This window comes from Pan paniscus, chromosome 11 (assembly GCF_029289425.2).
Source record: "Pan paniscus chromosome 11, NHGRI_mPanPan1-v2.0_pri, whole genome shotgun sequence".
NCBI classification, from domain to species: domain Eukaryota; kingdom Metazoa; phylum Chordata; class Mammalia; order Primates; family Hominidae; genus Pan; species Pan paniscus.
Genome location: NC_073260.2, coordinates 90,444,346 through 90,464,688, shown reverse-complemented (window position 1 = coordinate 90,464,688; position 20,343 = coordinate 90,444,346). Strand labels below are relative to the sequence as shown.

Here is a 20,343-nt window from a genome sequence, read left to right as displayed (position 1 = left end):
TCCTCCATAATTAGGAGGGTAATTCACTATAGATAAATGCAAAGAAAAGAACAATCTTTAAAAGACCTTTTTCACAGATACTCTCAATCTAAGAAAAAAACAACAGAAATAAAAGGCTTCAACACAAGTATGCCTTGGATCCTCAAAGGGATAAAGGAAGAATAACAAATTGAATAAACGTAAAAAGAGATCTGGTGCATTGGCTCATGCCTATAATCCCAGCACTGTGGGAGGCCAAGACAGGAGGATCATTTGAGGCCAGGGGTTTGAGAACAGCCTGGGAGATATAGTGAGACCCTGTCTCTAAATAAAGAAAGAAAGAAAGAACACATATTCTTTGATTCATCTCCCTCTGGGAAGTACAGCTCAATTTCTCTTATTCAGTATTGCCTGGACTCAGTGACTCACTTCTAATGCATAGAATTTGGAAAGGGAAAAATAGCAACTGCACAATGGAGATACCACCTTAACCAAGTGATCAAGTTAACCTAAATAATAATGTCAGACTGATATCTTATACCCCCTTATATGATGTGATGAGAAGGGCACTTTACCTCTCTAGCATTCTTCCCCAAAATCTATAACCCTAGCTTAACAGAAAACATCAGATAAAAACCTAAATTGAGGAACATTAGACAAAATAACCTGCCCAGTACTCTTTAAAAATGCCAAGGTCATGAGACAAGAAAGACTGAGTACAGTCACGGATTTGAGACTTGACAACTAGATTCAACATGGTGTCTTGGATTGGATTCTGAACAGAAAAAAAGAAAAAAGAAAAATTAAGGAAATCTGAATAAAGTTAATAGTATTATATCAAGTTTAGTTTCTTACTTTTGATAAATGTCTCAGTTATGCAAGACATTACGTAACTGTTAACATTAGGGAAAGCTGGGTGGAGGATAAACAAGAATTTGCTATGCTATCTCTGAAGCTCTTCTGTAAATCTAAAATTATTTCAAAATGAAAAGTTTAAAAATTAAAAATAAATGAATCAATTAGAAATCCTGAAAATAATTTCCTAAATGAAAAAAGTAAGTTATTGGTAATAAACCCTCAATAAACTAGATATACATTATCTTAGATGGACATAGACAAACAGAGTGTTAGTGAATTAGAAGATGGTTCTAAGGAAGTGGCTTAGAGAACAGCATACAAACTGACCAGGCACAGTGTTTCACACTTGTAATCCTAGCACTTTGAGAGGCCGAGGTGGGCGAATCACCTGAGGTCAGGAGTTCGAGATCAGCCTGGACAACATGGTGAAACCCCATCTCTACTAAAAAATACAAAAATTAGCCAGACACAGTGGCGCATGCCTGTAATCCCAGCTACTCAGGAGGCTAAGGCTGGAGAATAGCTTGAACTGGGGAGGCGGACGCTGCAGTGAGCCGAGATTGCACCACCGCACTCCAGGCCAGGCAACCGAGTGAGACTCCATCTCAAAAAAACCGAAAAACAAAAATTAGCTGGGTATGGTGGCAGGTACCTGTAATCCTAGCTGCTCAGGAGGCTGAGGCAGGAGAATCACTTGAATCTGGGAGGTGGAGGTTGCAGTGAGCCGAGATCACACCATTACGCTCCAGCCTGGGTGACAGAGGAGACTCCACCTCAAAGAAAAAAAAAGAGAAAATAACATAAAAAGATAGAAATTGAGTATAGTAAAAAGGCATGGAGGTTAGAAGTGGCATTATTGAAAATGGCAGAGTAGGGGATCCATTTCTCCCCACAAACACTGAAAAACTTGGCAAAACCTGTTGGAATTCAACCTTATCAGAATGCTAGGAGATAGTTAAAAGTTTACAGCAACGGGCCGGGTGCTATGGCTCATGCCTGTAATCCCAGCACTTTGGGAGACCGAGGCAGGTGGATCACCTGAGACCAGGAGTTCAAGATCAGCCTGACCAATATGGTGAAACGCTGTCTCTACTAAAAATACAAAAATTAGCTGGGCGTGGTGGCGTGCACCTGTAGTCCCAGCTACTTGGGAGGCTGGGGCAGGAGAATTGCTTGAACCTGGAAGGAGGAGATTGCAGTGAGCCAAGATTGTGCCACTGCACTCCAGCCTGAGCGACAGAGTGACACTCCATCTCAAAAAAAAAAAAAAAAAAGAAAAAGAAAAGTTTACAGCAACCAAACAAATGCTTAACCAAGAGAAAGGCCACTGAAGCAGCTAAGATTTTTGTGGTATTTTAGCTTACCTTAGCCCCATCCCCTCCTTAGAGAAGCAGTGATCTTAAAGCCAGCAGCTTGTGTTCCCTGTTCAGATACCTCGTTCTAGAGAGAGCAGAGTGGACCTTGTTCCTATGGAATAGGATTTGATTTTTTTTTTTTTTTTTTTTTTTTTGAGACTGAGTTTCGCTCTTTCACCCAGGCTGGAGTGCAATGGTGTGATCTCAGCTCATAGCAGCCTCTGCCTCCCGGGTTCATGCCATTCTCCTGCCTCAGCCTCCCAAGTAGCTGGAATTACAGGCGCCCGCCACCACGCCCAGATAATTTTTGTATTTTTAGTAGAGAGGGGGGTTTCACCATGTTGGCCAGGCTGGTCTCAAACTCTTGACCTCAGGTGATCCACTCACCTTGGCCTTCCAAAGTACTAGGATTACAGGTGTGAGCCGCCGCGCCGGCCCAGGATTTGTCTTTTGAACCTAACTAGGGTTTCTCTTTGTTGTAACTAACTTGGAACTCTGCTAGGATAGAGCAGCTACACAGACTTTTCCTAAAAGCAATTAAGAACAAATGAATGAACTGCTATGGCCTGGGCAAAACAAACAATCAAAAAACAGCTAGATCAAACAACAGACATGTTGAAAGCCTGAGAGGAAAATCCAGAGAATGATATTTTGGGGGAGAATAAGAGCTTTGAAAGTTTTCTATGTTTACAGGGGAATCTAGAAAGCCACACACATGCCAAGAGAAGGACACATGCTTAGAGAAAAACTGGGAAGACCATGAGTTTTCACCTCTGCCTGATTTTTAGACTCAGTGCAAGCAAGAAGTGGAGGTTTAGGCAGAGTTGCAAACAGCATGGCTAAGCATAGAAGGAGTGATTCAACATAGAGCCAATCTGCAAAGACCTGGAAAATTTTCTTTTCTTTTCTACTGCTTTTTTCCTTCCCTTGTTTCCTTTTCTCCAGGCATTTAAGGAAACATCTGGCAAACCACAATAAAAAAAAATATGGTTATGTAAGTATGTAAGAGAAGGTTCTGGCTTTTTTTTTTTTTTTTTTTTTTTGGAGGCTGAGTCTCACTCTGTTGACCATGCTAGAGTGCAGTGGTGTGATCTCGGCTCAACCTCTGCCTCCCAAGCTCAAGCAATTCTTGTGCCTCAGCCTCCTGAATAGCTGGGACTACAAGCCCCCACCACCACGCCCAGCTAATTTTTTGTATTTTAGTAGAGACAGGGTTTCACCGTGTTGCCCAGGGTGGTCTTGAACTCCTGAGTTCAGTCAATCCACCTGCCTCGGCCTCCCAAAGTGCTAGGATTGCAGGCGTGAGCCACAGTGCCCGGTTGGTCCTTGCTTTTAAGAAACCAACACTGGGCCGGGCGCGGTGGCTCACGCCTGTAATCCCAGCACTTTGGGAGGCTGAGGCAGGCGGATTACAAGGTCAGGAGATCGAGACCATCCTGGCTAACACGGTGAAACCCCATCTCTACTAAAAATACAAAAAAAAAAATTAGCCGGGCATGGTGGCAGGTGCCTGTAGTCCCAGCTACTCGGGAGGCTGAGGCAGGAGAATGGCGTGAATCCGCGAGGAAGAGCTTGCAGTGAGCCAAGATCACACCACTGCACTCCAGCCTGGGTGACAGAGCAAGACTCTGTCTCAAAAAAAAAAAAAAAAAAAGAAACGAACACTGAAATACAGTACTTAGGAGTTTTCAACTTTCCAACATTCTAATATTTCCAATTTATTGTCAGAGAAGTGAAAAAGATTCATTCCTTTAGCAATCATTTATTAGGCCCTACTGTGTGATACGTGTGGTGGGTGGGCAGAGATGTGACCTGGTCCTCCTCCCTGTCCTTAAGGAGCTCATAGACTAGTAGGGAACCCATCCAACTAAAGCACTTGATAGTCTAAGGACCATAAGGAGTATGAACAGAGCTGTGGGAGCTCAGCAGAGGAAGAAAATCAAGAATGGCTCCTTAAAAGAAGTCACATAGGCCTAATGCTGTGGCTCACATCTGTAATCCCAGCACTTTGGGAGGCCGAGGCGGATGGATCACCTGAGGTCAGGAGTTCTGAGGCCAGCTTGGCCAACATGGCAAAACTGCCTCTCTACTAAAAATACAAAAATTAGCTGGACATGGTGGTGGGCACCTATAATCCCAGCTACATGAGAGGCTGAGGCAGAAGAATGGCTTGAACCCGGGAGCTGGAGGTTGCAGTGAGCCGAGCTCGCACCACTGCACTCCTGCCTGGGTGACAGAGTGAGAGACTCCATCTCAAAAAAAAAAAAAAAAAAAAAAAAAAAGAAGTCACATAAGCAAATAAGAGTGTAGAGGATTTTAAGACAGAAATGGGTAGAACTAGCTTTGATTAGAAGGGTGAAGAAGGGCCAGGCATAATGGCAGGTGCCTGTAGTCGCAGCTATTTGGGAGGCTGAGGTCGGAGGATCACTTGAGCCAAGGAGGTCAAGGTTGTAGTGAGCTAGGATCTCGCCACTGCACTCCATCCTAGGCAACAGGCAAGTCTCTGTCTCAAGAAAAAAAAAAGAAGAGTGAAGGAGAGTGATTGCTAATTGTTCCCCAATATCCCCACCTTTTAGTTAGTAATGGATTCCCCCTGAATTTTTTTTTTTTAATTTTTTGAGATGGAGTCTCACTCTATTGCCCAGGCTGGAGTGCAATGGCGCGATCTTGGCTCACTGCAACCTCTACTTCCTGGGTTCAAGTGATTCTCCTGCCTCAGCCTCCTGAGTAGCTGGGATTACAGGCACCCACTACCACGCCCGGCTAATTTTTGTGTTTTTAGTTGAGACGGGGTTTCACCATGTTGGCCAGGCTGTATTCACACTCCTGACCTCAAGTGATCCACCCGTCTTGGTCTCCCAAAGTGCTGCAATTACAGGCGTGAGCCACTGCTCCTGGCCCTCCCCCTGAGTTTAGCTGAGTGCTTGCCAGCTGCAGCTCTCTCTTGCATCTAGGTATGACCATGAGACAATACTCTGGCCAAAGGGAAAGTGATGTTGGCAACTTTCAGATCATGCCTTAATAAGAAGCTGCTTGTCCTTTGCTTTCCCCTCTTTAAGATGTATGGGAGGTGAGTCAGCTCTGACCCTGTGACAAGTGTAACACCATGGAGGATGGCAAAGCAACGAGATGGAAGAAATGAGTCCCAGAGGGCCTCGGGGGACAGAGTCCCTGACTGGCCCTGTATAATCTGCCAGCTTAGACTTTTACCTGGGAGAAAAACAGAACTTTTTTTTTTTTTTTTTGAGACGGAGTTTCTGTCTTGTTGCCCAGGCTAGAGTGCAATGGTGCGATCTTGGCTCACTGCAACCTCCTCCTCCTGGGTTCAAGTGATTCTCCTGCCTCAGCCTTCTGTGTAGCTGGGATTACAGGCACCCGCCACCACACCTGGCTAATTTTTGTATTTTTAGTAGAGACAGGGTTTCACCATGTTGGCCAGGCTGGTCTCAAACTCCTGAGTTCAGGTGATCCACCCGCCTCGGCCTCCCAAAGTGCCGGGATTACAGGCATGAGCCACCGTGCCCAGCCGAGAAAAACAGAACTTCTGCCTTGAAGAAGCCACTGATATTTTTGTCTCTGTCTGGTCAATATCCTAACTAATGAAAACAGGAAGAAAAAAAAGGCAATAAGAATATAAAACCTGTTGGCCAGGTGCGGTGGCTCATGCCTGTAATTCCAGCACTTTGGGAGGCTGAGGCGGGCGGATCACGAGGTCAAGAGATCGAGACCATCCTGGCCAACATGGTGAAACCCCATCTCTACTAAAAATACAAAAATTAGCTGGGCGTGGTGGTGCGCGCCTGTAGTCCCAGCTACTCAGGAGGTTGAGGCAGGAGAATTGCTTGAACCCTGGAGGCAGAGGTTGCAGTGAGCTGAGATCATGCCACTGCACTCCAGCCTGGCAACAGAGGGAGGCTCCGTCTCAAAAAAACTAAATAAATAAAATAAAAAATAAAACCTGCTTAGAAAACCAAACTCTCTCTCTCTCTCTTTTTTTTTTTTTTTTTGAGGCAGGGTCTCCCTCTGTTGCCCAGGCTGGAGTGCAGTGGCACAATTATAGCTTACTGCAGCCTCAACCTCCGGGGCCTAAACAATCCTCCTACTTCAGCCTCTGGAATAGCTGGGACTACAGGCACATGCCACCACACCCAGCTAATTTTTTAATTTTGTAGAGACAGGGTCTCACTGTATATTGCCCAGGATGGTCTACAACTCCTGGCTTCAAGGGATCCTCCCGCCTGGACTTCCCAAAACACTAGGATTACAGGCACAAGAGGCATGAACCAGCAGACCAGGACTTTTCTCTCTCGGTTTTCCTTCCCTTTCTTCTAACCCTTCTTTTCCTGTAGTCTACATAAAGGGACACACACACACACACACAGATTTGCTCCTCAATATTCCACTGGTTCCAGATTTTTAGCACCAGATATATAGACAGATTTACATCTTCCTGTTTTTCCTGTCAATCCAGCCTCCTGTGAAACAGGCCCTAAGAATGAAAACCATTTCGTCCCTCAAAAGCTCTCTCCTGGCCGGGCGCGGCGGCTCACGCCTGTAATCCCAGCACTTTGGGAGGCTGAGGCAGGCGGATCACAAGGTCAGGAGATCGAGACCATCCTGGCTAACACGGTGAAACCCCGTCTCTACTAAAAACACAAAAAATTAGCCAGGCGTGGTGGCGGGCACCTGTAGTCCCACCTACTCGGGAGGCTGAGGCAGGAGAATGGCGTGAACCTGGGAGACAGAGCTTGCCGTGAGCCGAGATCGTGCCACTGCACTCCAGCCTGGGCGACAGAGCGAGACTCTGTCTCAAAAAAAACCAAAAAAAAAAAAAAAAAACAACCAAAAAAAAAGCTCTCTCCTAGGGCCAGGCGCGGTGGCTCATGCCTGTAATCCCAGCACTTTGGGAGGCCGAGGCTGGTGGATCACAAGGTCAGGAGTTCAAGACCAGCCTGGCAAATACGGTGAAACCCTGTCTCTACTAAAAATACAAAGAAATTAGCCACACGTGGTGGCTCATGCCTCTAATCCCACCTACTTGGGAAGCTGAGGCAGGAGAATTGCTTGAATCCTGGAGGTGGAGGTTGCAGTGAGCTGAGATCACGCCACTGCACTCCAGCCTGGGCGACAGAGTGAGACTCCATCTCAAAAAAAAAACCAAACAAAAAAACTCTCTCCAGGGCACAGTGAGGCAGTTGACAGCTGGCCAGACAGTGGACAGACACATCTATTCACTCATAGTAGGCAGAAGGGTATTACTTTCTTTGTACAATCGTATTTGAAGGGAATAGAGGGGCTGTGTTGTTCTTGGGAAGCTTTGTATCTTTCCATAAAAGGATATTTTGAGGAAGTCTTAAATGTGGAGATCACAAATGCTTTATGCTCCCTTTTCCATCAAAATTTCTTCCTTGTTTACATTTCCTTACAGGGTGGAATGGATAACTATTGTTTTGGCCTTCCTGGTATCTGCGCACCCTTCTTTTGATAGAGAATCCTGATTATACTCTTAATTTCAGGCTATGTGGTTTGACTGGGGACGACCTGGCCATTACTCTAGGATTGGATATGTAATCTAGTTCTTTCCAAAGCTGGAACTATTAGGAACAAAGCTCCATAATGCTGGGGCTACTATACTAGAAGAATGTAAGGCTGGAGCTGCTGGTATCAGCTTGCCATTCGGTAGGGGAGCCTGTCTAAGAATGAAGTCAACACTGAGAAACATAGACCCAAGAGATAGAAGCCAATCCTGATAACACCGTCTGGGAAGCTCCTTCAGTTTGAGTAGAGCTTCTGTCATTGGAAACCAAATACGTTTTGCCTAATCCACAGGGGATATAAAAACTATTTGTCAGCTCTCTAAATGACATTTTGGCAGATGATATGCCTACCCAGATTTTGATTAATGTAATTAAGTTTCATCTTATTCCAGAAAGTATTGATGGTCCCTTCTAGCAAGAAGGTCCCTCCTTTGTGTTTTATTTTGCTGTAAGAAAAAAAGGCAGGCTGGGCGTGGTGGCTCACACCTGTAATCCCAGCACTTTGGGAGGCTGAGGCAGGTGGATCACAAGGTCAGGAGATCAAGACCATCCTGGCTAACATGGTGAAATCCTGTCTCTACCAAAAATAAAAAAAAAATTTATCCAGGTGTGGTGGCGGGCGCCTGTAGTCCCAGCTACTCAGGAGGCTGAGGCAGGAGAATGGCGTGAACCCAGGAGGCGGAGCTTGCATTGAGCTGATATCGCACCACTGCACTCCAGGCTGGGCAACAGAGCGAGACTCCATCTCAAAAAAAAAAAGAAAAAAAAAAGAAAAGAAAGAAAAAAAGGCATCAATTGGGGTTTAAGTTTGTTGGTATTGACAGGGTTCCACTCTATAGCCCAGGCTAGAGGGCGGAGGCACATCACAGCTCACTGCAGCTTCCACCTCCTGGGCTCAAGGGATCCTCCTGCTTAGCCTCCCCAGTAGCTGCGACTACAGGTGCACACCACCATGCCCAGCTAAAATTTTTTTGTATTTTTTGTACAAATGGGAGTCTTACTATGTTGCCAAGCTGGTCTTGAACTCCTCTGCTCAAGAAATTCTCCTGCCTGGGCCTCCCAAAGTGCTGAGATTACAGGTGTGAGCCACCGTGTCCATCCACATTTAGGGTCTCTGGCACATACTAACAGGGAGACTCTGAACAAATCTGGGGAATATATCTGAACCTTGGTTTCCTTATCTGTCAAATGGATATATGATCTAGGAAGAACTCTCTTCCTTTTCATGGCCTGTTTTTTTGTTTGTTTGTTTGTTTTCTTTCTTTCTTTTTTTTTTTTTTTGAGATAGAGTCTCACTCTGTCGCTCAGGCTAGAGTGCAGTGGCACAATCTTGGTTCACTGCAACCTCCACCTCCCAGGTTCAAGTGATTCTTGTGCCTCAACCGCCTGAGTAGCTGGAATTTTAGGTGCACACCACCATGCCCAGCTAATTTTTTTTTTTTTTTTAGTAGAGATAGGGTTTCACCATATTGGCCAGGCTGGTCTTGAACTCCTGACCTCAAGTGATCCTCCCACCTCGGCCTCCCAAAGTGCTGGGATTACAGGTGTGAGCCACCGTTCCTGGCCTGGTTCTGTTTTGAAACTTGGAGTGGAGAAGATACTGCCATATTGTCCTCTAAAGGTACTAATTTATGGCCGGGCATAGTGGCTCATGCCTGTAATCCCAGCATTTTGGGAGGCCAAGGCAGGCAGATCACTTGAGGTAAGGAGTTTGAGACCAGCCTGGCTAACATGGTGAAGCCCCGTCCCGTCACTACTAAAAATACAAAAAAATTACCTGGGTGTGGTGATGGCTGTCTGTAATCCCAGCTACTCCAGAGGCTGAGGCAGGAGAATCGCTTGAACCCGGGAGGCGGAGATTGCAAGGAGCCGAGGTTGCGCCACTGTACTTCAGGCTGGGTGACAGATTGAGACAACGTCTCAAAAAAAAAAATTCTAATTTACATTTTTACATTTTCCTTGTAAATGAGAGTGCCCATTTCCCCACATCCTAGCCAATACCAAGTATTGTCAATTTTTTTTCCTTTTCCTTTTCTTTTTCCTTTCCTTTTCCTTCCTTCCTTTTTTAGCAGTCTAGCTGTACAGGGATTAAAATATGCCAGGGATTTAATTTCTCTAATTACTTGGAAGACCATCTGTGCCCTGCTTTGACGCAGGAGTCCCTGCTCTGCCCAGAGAACCATGTGGTGCTCTGCCAAAGCCCCTTTTCTCCAGGCTTTCCTACTCCTCATCCCCTACCAATTGGCTATGGGATCACTTTTGTCAGAGAGTAGGACTGGGAGATGGAGCTCTAGACAGAAATCCTCCCCACACAGCTGTGCCCCTGATACTCTGGGGACTGACAATCACAGAGGACCATTTGACATCAGCCACCAGTGGTCACCAGCCAATTTCCAAGAGCTGCGTCTGGGCGGAAACCTACTGTGGCTGAAGGAGTAAAGTGCCCGCCACGCTCACCATGGAGACTTTTGCAGTTTTATCTCCCTTCAGCAGACCTGACTTGAGTTCAAGGCTGAGTCATCAGGGTGAGCATGGGAGTATTTTTCTTATGCTTAAATACAGGTTAATGACATTATAGCAGAATTCTAGTAAAGAGGGCATGTTTATCCAGTTAAAATTTATTCTTGGCTGGGTGCAGTGGATCACGCCTGTAATCCCAGCATTTTGGGAGGCTGAGGTGGGCGGATCACTTGAGGTCAGGAGTTTGAGACCAGCCTGGCCAACATGGTAAAACCTCAACTGTACTAAAAGAAATACAAAAATTAGCTGGGTGTGGTGGCACATGCCTGTAATCACAGCTACATGGGAGGCTGAGGCTGGAGAATCTCTTGAACCCAGGCGTCAGAGGTTGCAGTGAGCCAAGATCATGCCACTGCACTCCAGCCTGGGCAACAGAGTGAGACTCTCAAAAACAACAACAACAACAGCAACAAAAATTATTCTCTATAATGAAAAGCCACAAGCAAAAATTGGTTTTTCAGTTTCCTATTTACTGTCTAGAATGAGACAGACTTATTACAGGCTGTTTGGGAAGAGGAGAAAGTTGATTTAAGTTATTGTATCCAAATTTTTTTTTTTTTTTTTGAGACGGAGTCTCGCTCTGTCACCCAGGCTGGAGTGCGGTGGCGCGATGTCGGCTCACTGTAACCTCCACATCCCGGGTTCACGCCATTCTCCTGCTTCAGCCTCCCAAGTAGCTGGGGCTACAGGTGCCCAGCACCACGCCCGGCTAATTTTTGTATTTTTAGTGGAGACAGGGTTTCACTGTGTTAGCCGGGATGGTCTCAATCTCCTGACCTCGTGATCCACCCGCCTCAGCCTCCCAAAGTGTTGGGATTACAGGCGTGACCGTCCTGCATCCTTTTATTTTTAGCCATTGAGCAGCAATTTCCCTTCAATTTCATCTACCCCTCCTCAACTCTCTGAAGAATCTGAGAGACAAATAAAAGAGAGCTAAAGATGAGGGCCAGAGGAGAAAAAGAAAAAGGTTGCCTCAAAAAGTGGCTTGCTTTTCTTATCAATGTCTTTTTCTTGTCTATCATTATCGATTCTACCCAGCAATTTCTCTGCCTGATCTGCAGCCCACCTCCTTATCTGCAGACATCCAGAGTGCCCCTTCTTTGCCGGAGTAAGTCATGTACCTCAGTTGAGAGCTCCCGTTGGGACATAAAGTTCATTAATTCAGTGAGGCCTTGCTCTTCTCTGTGATCAGCACAGAACTCAGCTCTTGGCCTTGCCAGTAGCAGCAGCAGTCAGAGGTAAAGGGGCCTTGGGAGAGAAGTGATTCTGACTCCTTTATTATGTAGGTGAGGAGACTGAGACTACCCCTTCTCTCATCAAGAAGGGAAGGCATCTTTGGGCCTCAGTGGCAAAAAGGTCAGGAGAGTGGGTAGTGGGGTGCTGTTGTTTGGAGCACCCAGTTTTGGAGTCAGACCGACTGAGTAATAACTTCCACTCTCTAAACGTGTTTCCTTCGTTGCAAATTGGGGTTAATAATGTTGTGTTCCTTACAGAACTATTAAGAGAATTCAATGCACAGAGAGATATAAAATACTACGCTTGGAACAAAAGAAGTATTTTAAAAGTCGTTAATATTATGCATTTCATTTTTTTTCCTTTTTTTCCCCTTCTAATCAATGTCAGAAAAATTAAGGAAATAGGAAGTCACTTCCAAGGGAGCTCTGGCTGCTCTGCAAACCTGTTAGTTAGCTATGAGATCCAAGCTACTCAGGAGACCCAGAGCAAGTTGTTACTTCTTTCTACTGATTGGGAAACTGAAGAATAGAAGAAATGTAATTGTCTGCCTTGCGTAATGGCATGGTGTAAAATAATAAGAAATATGCGTATTGGTCTTTGACCATGGTTCCTGTCTGACACAGAGCTTCTAAGAACTGTATAATTTTCTGAGAGATTGGCGCTTCTGATATAGAGCTCCTAAGTCTCTTGTAATTTCAGTTGATAGAAGTACATTTTGCACTGAAGCAACTCTGTGAGCTCCTGGATGGGGGCTAACCACCAGAAAGACCAAGTCATAATTTGAAGCTTGGAACTTTCACCCTTACCTCCCATTTTCTGGAGAGGAGAGAGGGCTGGAAATGGCATTAATAATCAGTCATGGCCAGGCACAGTGGCTCACGCCTGTAATCCCAACACTTTGGGAGGCCAAGGTGGGCAGATCACTTGAGGTCAGGAGTTCTAGACTAGCCTGGCCAACATATCTCTACTAAACCCTGTCTCTACTAAAAATAGCAAAAAACAGAAAAATAAAATTAGCTGGGTGTGGTGGCGTGAGTCTGTAGTCCCAGTTACTCAGGAGGGTGAGGCAGGAGAATCACTTGAACCCGAGAGGTGGAGGTTGCAGTGAGCCGAGATTGCACCACTGCACTCCAGCTTGGGCAACAGAGTGAGACTCCGCTTCACAAAAACAAACAAACAAACAAACAAAAACTAGCCAGTCATGGTAGCAGGTGCCTGTAGTCCCAGCTACTCGGGTGGTTGAGGCACAAGAATCACTTGAACCCGGGAGGCAGAGGTTGCAGTGAGCCGAGATTGCGCCACTGCACTCCAGCCTGGGCGACAGAGTGAAACTTTGTCTCAAAGAAAAAAAAAAAAATCAGTCATGCCTACATGATGGAGCCTTCATAATAATCCCAAAGGTGGCCGGGCACGGTGACTCACGCCTGTAATCCCAGCACTTTGGGAGGCCAGGGAGGGTGGATCACCTGAGGTCAGGAGTTCGCGACTGTCCTGGCCAATATGGTGAAACCCCATCTCTACTAAAAATACAAAAAATTAGCCAAGCCTCGTGGTGGGCGCCTGTAGTCCCAGCTACTCGGGAGGCTGAGGCAGGAGAATGGCATGAACCCGGGAGGCAGAGCTTGCAGTGAGCCGAGATCACACCACTGCACTCCAGCCTGGGCAACAGAGCGAGACTCCATCTCAAAAAAAAAAAAAAAAATTAGCCATGCGTGGTGGCAAGTGTCTGTAATCCCAGTTACTCAGGAGGCTGAGGCAGGAGAATCACTTGAACCCGGGAGGCGGAGGTTGCAGTGAGCCGAGATCGCGCCATTGCACTCCGGCTTGTGCTACAAGAGCAAGACTCCATCTCAAAAGAAAAAAAATCCCGGCCGGGTGCGGTGGCTCACTCCTGTAATCCCTGCACTGTGGGAGGCCGAGGCAGGCGGATCATGAGGTTAGGAGATTGAGACCATCCTGGCCAACATAGTGAATCCCATCCCTACTAAAAATACAAAAATTAGCTGAGCATGGTGTTGCATGCCTGTAGTCCCAGCTACTCGGGAGGCTGAGGCAGGAGAATTGCTTGAACCCGGGAGGCGGAGGTTGCAGTGAGCCGAGATCATGCCACTGCACTGCAGCCTGGGCGACAGAGCAAGACTACGTCTCAAAACAACAACAACAACAACAAAACCAAAGGTACAGTTTTTGGGTTGGGGAACACATCCATGTGCTGGGAGGATGGTACATACCAACTCCACAGGGACAGAAACACCCGTGCTCAGGACCTTTCAAGACCTTGTCCTATGTATCTCTTCATGTGTCTGTCCATCTGTATCCTTTGTAATATCCTTTGTAATAAACCGATAGATGTAATAAAATGTTTCCCTGAGTTCTGTGAGCCTCCCTAGCAAGTTAACTAGGAGGGAGTCATGGGAACTCCCAATTTATAGCCAGAAGTTCTGGAGGCCCAAACTTGCAACTGGCATCTGAGGAGCAGGGCAGTCTGGTGGGACTGAGCCCTTAAGGTGTGGGATCTAATTCTAACTTCATGTAGATAGTGTCAGAATTGAACTGAATTATATGACACCCAGTTGGTGTCCACTGGAGAACTGCCTGGTGTACGGGAGAAAAAAACCCCACACATCTTGTTACAGAAGTGTTCTATGTTAAGAGTATAGTAGGAGAAAACAGTTCGTTTAGTTTATTTTTCCTACTACACACATGGTGTAACAGAAAAAGCATGGGTTTTGAAAGTAGGGTTTTGATCTGAGTTCAAATGCTGGCTATGCTGCCGAGTTGCTTTGTGATCTTGGATAAGTTACAGAACCTCTCTGAGCCTTTCTCCGAGATGTTAATACCTACTACATAGGGTTATTATGAAGAGTAAATGAAATGATGTATGTGTATGCCAAACACATGTGAAGTTGTGAAATCAATTTTTTTTTTTTTTGCCTGTTCTAGAATCTAATTTTTCCTTTTTCTGGTAGCATAATTTGATTTTTTCTTTAGGGAACTGCCTTTCCTCTTCTGCACACTCTAATGCTAAAACTGTCAGTCAAGATTCCCTACTTCTCCAGCCAAGTGGGCATATTACCCAAGTTAGGCTATCCAGACCCTTGTTGCCTGTAATTCGAATCCTTTTGGGGGTGAAATGGAGATGGAAAATGGTTGGAGCTGATTCATCCCAGGTGTCATTCTGAAAAGACTATCCAATAGTTTTTGCCATCTAGATTTCTGTAGCTACCTGGTTCTTGTCTTTTACTTTTTAAAATTAATTTATTTTAGATACAGGGTTTCACTATGTTACCTAGGCTAGAGTGTAGTGGCTTTTCACAGGTGTGATTATGGAACACTGCAGCCTTGAATTCCTTGTCTCAAGCAATCCTTCCACCTCAGCCTCCCAAGTAGCTGAAACTACTGACTTGTGCCACTGCACACAGCTTAAACCAATAATTTCATTTACTTTATTTTTTATTCTTTAAAAAATTTTTAACCAATAATTCTAAAAAATTAAATTTAACATTGTAATGATTTTAGAAAAGCGGTAATTGCTTTAGGAACAAGTCAACATTTCTTTTTAATTTTAGTCAGTTCAAGTCATGTTAGTCTATAGATTTTAGTCAATGATTTTTTTCCCTTTCAAGTTTTTTATGCTGAAGTGTTTTAAAATAACTGTAGACATTCTTAACTCTCGTATATTACATAGTCAAAAAGATTTAATTCATAATTTCTACTCAAATTTCTCCAATTGTACCAAAAATTACTTATACACGCATTCTGTCCAAACTAGGATCCAACCACAGATGACACTTCAAATCTTAGAATCCAGGTGCTATGTTCCTTAAGCCTCTTTTAATGTAAAAGAGGTTTTTTTAGACTTTTTTTTTTTTTTTGAGACGGAGTCTCACTCTGTCACCAGGCTGGAGTGCAGTGGCGCGATTTTGGCTTACTGCAAGTGATTCTCCTGCCTCAGCCTCCCAAGTAGCTGGGACTACAGGTGCACGCCACCACACCCAGCTAATTTTTGTATTTTTAGTAGAGACGGGGTTTCACCATGTTGGCCAGGATGGTCTCGATCTCTTGACCTTGTGATCTGCCTGCCTTGGCCCCCCAAAGTGCTGGGATTACAAGCGTGAGCCACCGTGCCTGGCTTTTTTTTCTTTTTGAGATGGAGTCTCATTCTTTTGCCCAGGCTGGAGTGCAGTACCACAATATTAGCTCATTGCAAACTCAGCCTCCTGAGTTCAAGTGATTCTCCTGCCTCAGCCTCCTGAGTAGCTGGGATTACAAGCACACACCACCACACCTGGCTAACATGGAGAAACCCCATCTCTACTAAAAATACAAAATTAGCTGGACGTGGTGGCGCATGCCTGTAATCCCAGCTACTTGGGAGGCTGAGGCAGGAGAATCACTTGAACCCAGGAGGCAGAGGTTGCAGTGAGCCGAGATTGTGCCATTGCACTTCAGCCTGGGCAACAAGAGCAAAACTCCGTCTTAAAAAAAAAAAAAAAAGGACCACAAACAAAAAAATTCCCCCCCATTTTTAAAAGACTTAAATACACACTAACATAATCTCTAATACCTGATGTCTGCATTCCTAGGATGACCTTAGCCTAGCCCCACCTGCTGGCTTAAAGTGTCTGCCGGAGGAAGCTAAAAAAGCAGCACCTACAGATAGGTTCCTGACCACGATTTCTTAGAGCATTTACTTAAAAGGGCTTAGAATTGTGGATCCTTCCTCTGTGCCTTTGAAAGATATATGTATCTCCCATAATTTAGGAGTGTCTTTCTCAAGGACCTGAAAGCTATTCCATTGAAATGTAATCATTGGAAAGGTTAGGGCCTCTGTCCCCTAGTCTCTCTGGGAAGATAGAATTCTAACTCGTTAATTGCCAATTAACAGACAAAGGTGGCCTAATTGGCATTTACACCAACCAACCCTTTGTAATTTTTCCTGACTCAGCGCCCTCTGTTCTATCCCACAACTCAGTCTTTGTCTTTATTTTTTAATTTATTATTATTATTATTATTTTTGAGACAGAGTCTTCCTGTGTCGCCCAGGCTGGAGTGCAGTGGCGTGATCTTGGCTCACTGCAACCTCCGCCTCCCGGGTTCAAGTGATTCTCCTGCCTCAGCCTCCTGAGTAGCTGGGTGTACCACGCCAGGCTAATTTTTGTATTTTCAGTAGAGATGGGGTTTTGCCACGTTGGCCAGCTAGTCTTGAACTCCTGACCTCAAACGATCCACCCACCTCACCCTCCCAAAGTGCTGGGATTACAGGCATGAGCCACCGTGCCTGACTAATTTTTTTTTTTTTGAGACGGAGTCTCGCACTGTCACCCAGGCTGGAGTGCAGTGGCGCAATCTCAGCTCACTGCAACCTCCACCTCGCGGGTTCAAGCAATTCTTCTGCCTCAGCCTCCTGAGTAGCTGGGATTACAGGCACCTACCACCATGCCGAGGTAAATTTTTGTATTTTTAGTAGAGATGGGGTTTCACTATGTTGGCCAGGCAGGTCTCGATCTGCTGACCTTGTGATCCACCTGCCTCGGTCTCCCAAAGTGCTGGGATTACAGGCGTGAGCCACCATGCCCGGCAAACCGATTATTTTTATTTATTTATTTTTTTGAGACGGAGTTTCACTCTTGTTGCCCACGCTGGAGTGCAATGGCACGATCTCAGCTCACTGCAACCTCTGCCCCCCAGGTTCAGGCAATTCTCCTGCCTTAGTCTCCTGAGTAGCTGGGATTACAGGCACCCGCCACCATGCCTGGCTAAATTTTTGTATTTTTAGTAGAGATGGGGTTTCACCATGTTGGCCACGGTTGTCTCGAACTCCTGACCTCAGGTGATCCACTTGCCTTGGCCTCCCAAAATGCTGGGATTACAGGTGTGTGCCACCCCACCTGGCCTAAATTTTTTTTTAAGCCCACAACTAACATCATATGTCTTTCTCTCTTTATAAGGCCTAGTTACCTCTAAAAATGGAAGCTGAGTTCAGTTCATACTGCACCCTCTTCCCTATTGCAAAGGAATATTACTGATGAATAGGTGTCCTTACCACTGTAACTAGTTTGTTTATCTTTGACAAGCATGTTGACCAGCGTTATGGAATTTCACTCTACTTACATGTGGCTTAGTGTTCAGCATCAGACTCAGTGGGACCACAATACATTTCTGATCCTCTTTTTCATATAGCTCTTCTCTGGCAAAATTGGCCCCAAAATCCCAGCTGCCTTAGTTTCCTCAAACTTGATCTCTGCTTCCTCACCCCATAAACACTGCTATGTTCTGCTTGGATTTCCCCACCCTGAGAAGAAGCCTAGAAACTGTCTACAGGCAGAAAGCCAAAGTGTTTTTAGGCTCATCTTATTTGCTTTTTTCTTCTCTCAGGGAACAGAGTCCTGTACTCCTTGTCCAGTGTCTGAGAATAGGTATTTCATATAAATTTGTCTACTTTTCTCATTCTTTATCACCAGAGGGCAAGTCCAGTACCAACTATTAGAGGAACTTAGGATTTCATTTTTGAAAAACTTTTAATAATTAATTTAATTGGGTTGGAGTAAAGAAAGGGGGAAAAAATGAAGGTGGACACCATAAAACTTAAAAGGTAAATGGCAAGGAGAGATCTTTTTAAATACATTTAACAGAAGGATAATGTATGGAATATGCCAGCTCCTTCAAATATATAAGAAAAAAGGAAACAACCCAGTGGTAAAATGGGCAGAGGATAATAACAAGCAATTCACAAATGGTCAATAAACACAAGAAATATACAGCATAAGGAAATACAAATTAAAATCCAATGAAAAACCATTCATTGGCTTGGCAGGATGGCTCACGCTTGTAACCCTGTGCTTTGGGAGGTCAAGGTGGGAGGATCACTTGAATTCAGGAGTTTGAGGCCAGCCTGGGCAACATAGCAAGATCCCTGTCTCTACAAAAAACTAAAAAATTAGCTGGGCATGGTGGTGCATGCCTGTAGTCACAGCTACTCTGGAGGCTGAGGCAGAAGGATCACTTAAGTCCCGGAATTTGAGGCAGCAGAAAGTTATGATTGGGCCAGTACACACCAGCCTCAGCGACAGAGCAAGACTCTGTCTCTCTCTCTCTCTTTTTTTTTTTTAGCAAAATCAAAAAAATTTAAAATGTTGGCAAGAATACAGCAAAACAGCTACCTTCATACACTTTGGTTCCAGTGTAAAGAAATCTGTTTGACACGCAATTTGGAGAAATGGGGAAGCTGTGGTAAATGGGAATTCATGGCCCTGGACCTACAAAAAGCCTGCATTCCTGCCAGTATGGCTACTTTGTTCATGTGCGCACTGTGCCTGCTCTGGGGGGGTTAATGACACAGGCTATCATCAACTAGCTGAGTCATTTTGTTTACTTGGCTGTTCAGTGCCTCTTATGTGGTACATTCTCTCTGGTATGCCTTAACATGTTGTTACGAACTGAATTGTGCCCCACCCCTCCAAGTTCTTATGTTGAAGTCCTAACCACCCCACTTACCTCAGAATGTGACTGTATTTGGAGAAAGGGCCTTTAAGTAGGTGATTAAAGATCCTAATGCAATCTGACTGGAGGCCTTATAAGGAAGAAATCTGGACACAGAGAGATACCAGAGACGTGAGTGCACAGAGAAAAGGCATAGAGTTGAGGATACAGTGAGAAGGCGAAAGCTAAGGAGAGAGGCCTGAGAAGAAACCAAACCTCCTGACACCTTGACCTTGGACTTCTGGCCTCCAGAACTGTGAGAAAATAAATTTACATTGTTTAATCCATCCAGTCTGTAGTATTTTGTTATGGCAACCCTAGCAAACAAATACACATGTGATACAAAGATCTTCATACTCATGCCCCTTCCTATATGTTCACTTGGAATTCTTTGTCCTTAGATTTCCTTATTCCGGATGTTTCCAGTCTTTCTCATTCAAGGCCTCTAACCAACCAACCAGTCACTCACCACTATCCATGATTCTGAATATATCCTAACCTCAGGCTACTTTTATTCACCAAAATTAGATGGTGCATTTGCCAAAGCTTCCCAGTTAGGAGGATTGCTCCTTAACACCTTGTCTTTCAGGGTCCTCACCATGTCCTATTTTCTCCTTGCGTTTTCTCACCCACCGAGCCAACCTCCTCTGTTAGCTGGCCACAAGAGCATATATGGCAATAGATACAAGCTAAGAGGTGCTAAGGTAAGAGCAGTAGATGACTGGGGGCTCGTGCCACCTGCAGCTTATGCACTTTAGCTGTATTTGTGTCTGCTCCTGAATGTACCACTTCTGCATTGCGACAGATTGCTGCTGGCCCATCCACCTTATGATGTGGTGAGTCTGAGAAACAAAACTTTTTTTTTTTTTTTTTTTTTTTAGACAGAATCTCGCTCTGTTGCCCAGGCTGGAGTGCAATGGTGCAGTCTTGGCTCACTGCAACCTTCACCTACCAGGTTCAAGCGATTCTCGTGCCTCAGCCTCCCGAGTACCTGGAATTACAGGCATGTGCCACCACACCCGGCTAATTTTTTGTATTTTTAATAGAGATGGGGTTTCACCATGTTGGCCAGGCTGGTCTTGAACTCCTGGTCTTAAGCAATCCACCCGCCTGGGTCTCCCAAAGTGCTGGGATTACAGGTTTGAGCCACCACACCAGCCTGAGAAACAGAATTTATGAAGGATTGTATTGTCCATGTGGTTGATGTCCTACGGTCAGGCACTTCATCTTTGCCATGGTCAGATGCTGATTATTTTATTTTTTGAGACAGAGCCTCACTCTGTCACCCAGGCTGGAGCGCAGGGGAGCAATCTCAGCTCACTGCAACCTCCACCTCCCAGGTTCAAGCAATTCTCATGCCTCAGCCTCCTGAGTAG

The 20,343-nt window shown here is 45.1% G+C and overlaps 1 protein-coding gene across 5 annotated transcripts in view; it reads right to left on the bottom strand.

The window, feature by feature from the left end:
* The window catches only part of LOC100976766 (inosine-5'-monophosphate dehydrogenase 1-like), a 49,837-nt gene that overhangs the window by 10,631 nt on the left and 18,863 nt on the right, over window positions 1–20,343 (bottom strand). For 4 of the 5 annotated variants that reach the window (XM_055117294.1, XM_055117297.1, XM_055117296.1 and 1 more), the window contains 2 exons: window positions 9,507–20,343; window positions 1,490–1,610 (listed from right to left, as the gene is read on the bottom strand). The exon at window positions 9,507–20,343 is cut by the window's right edge. The gene's annotated coding sequence lies outside the window, so the exon portion shown is untranslated. The other variant, XM_055117299.2, reaches the window with a different exon arrangement.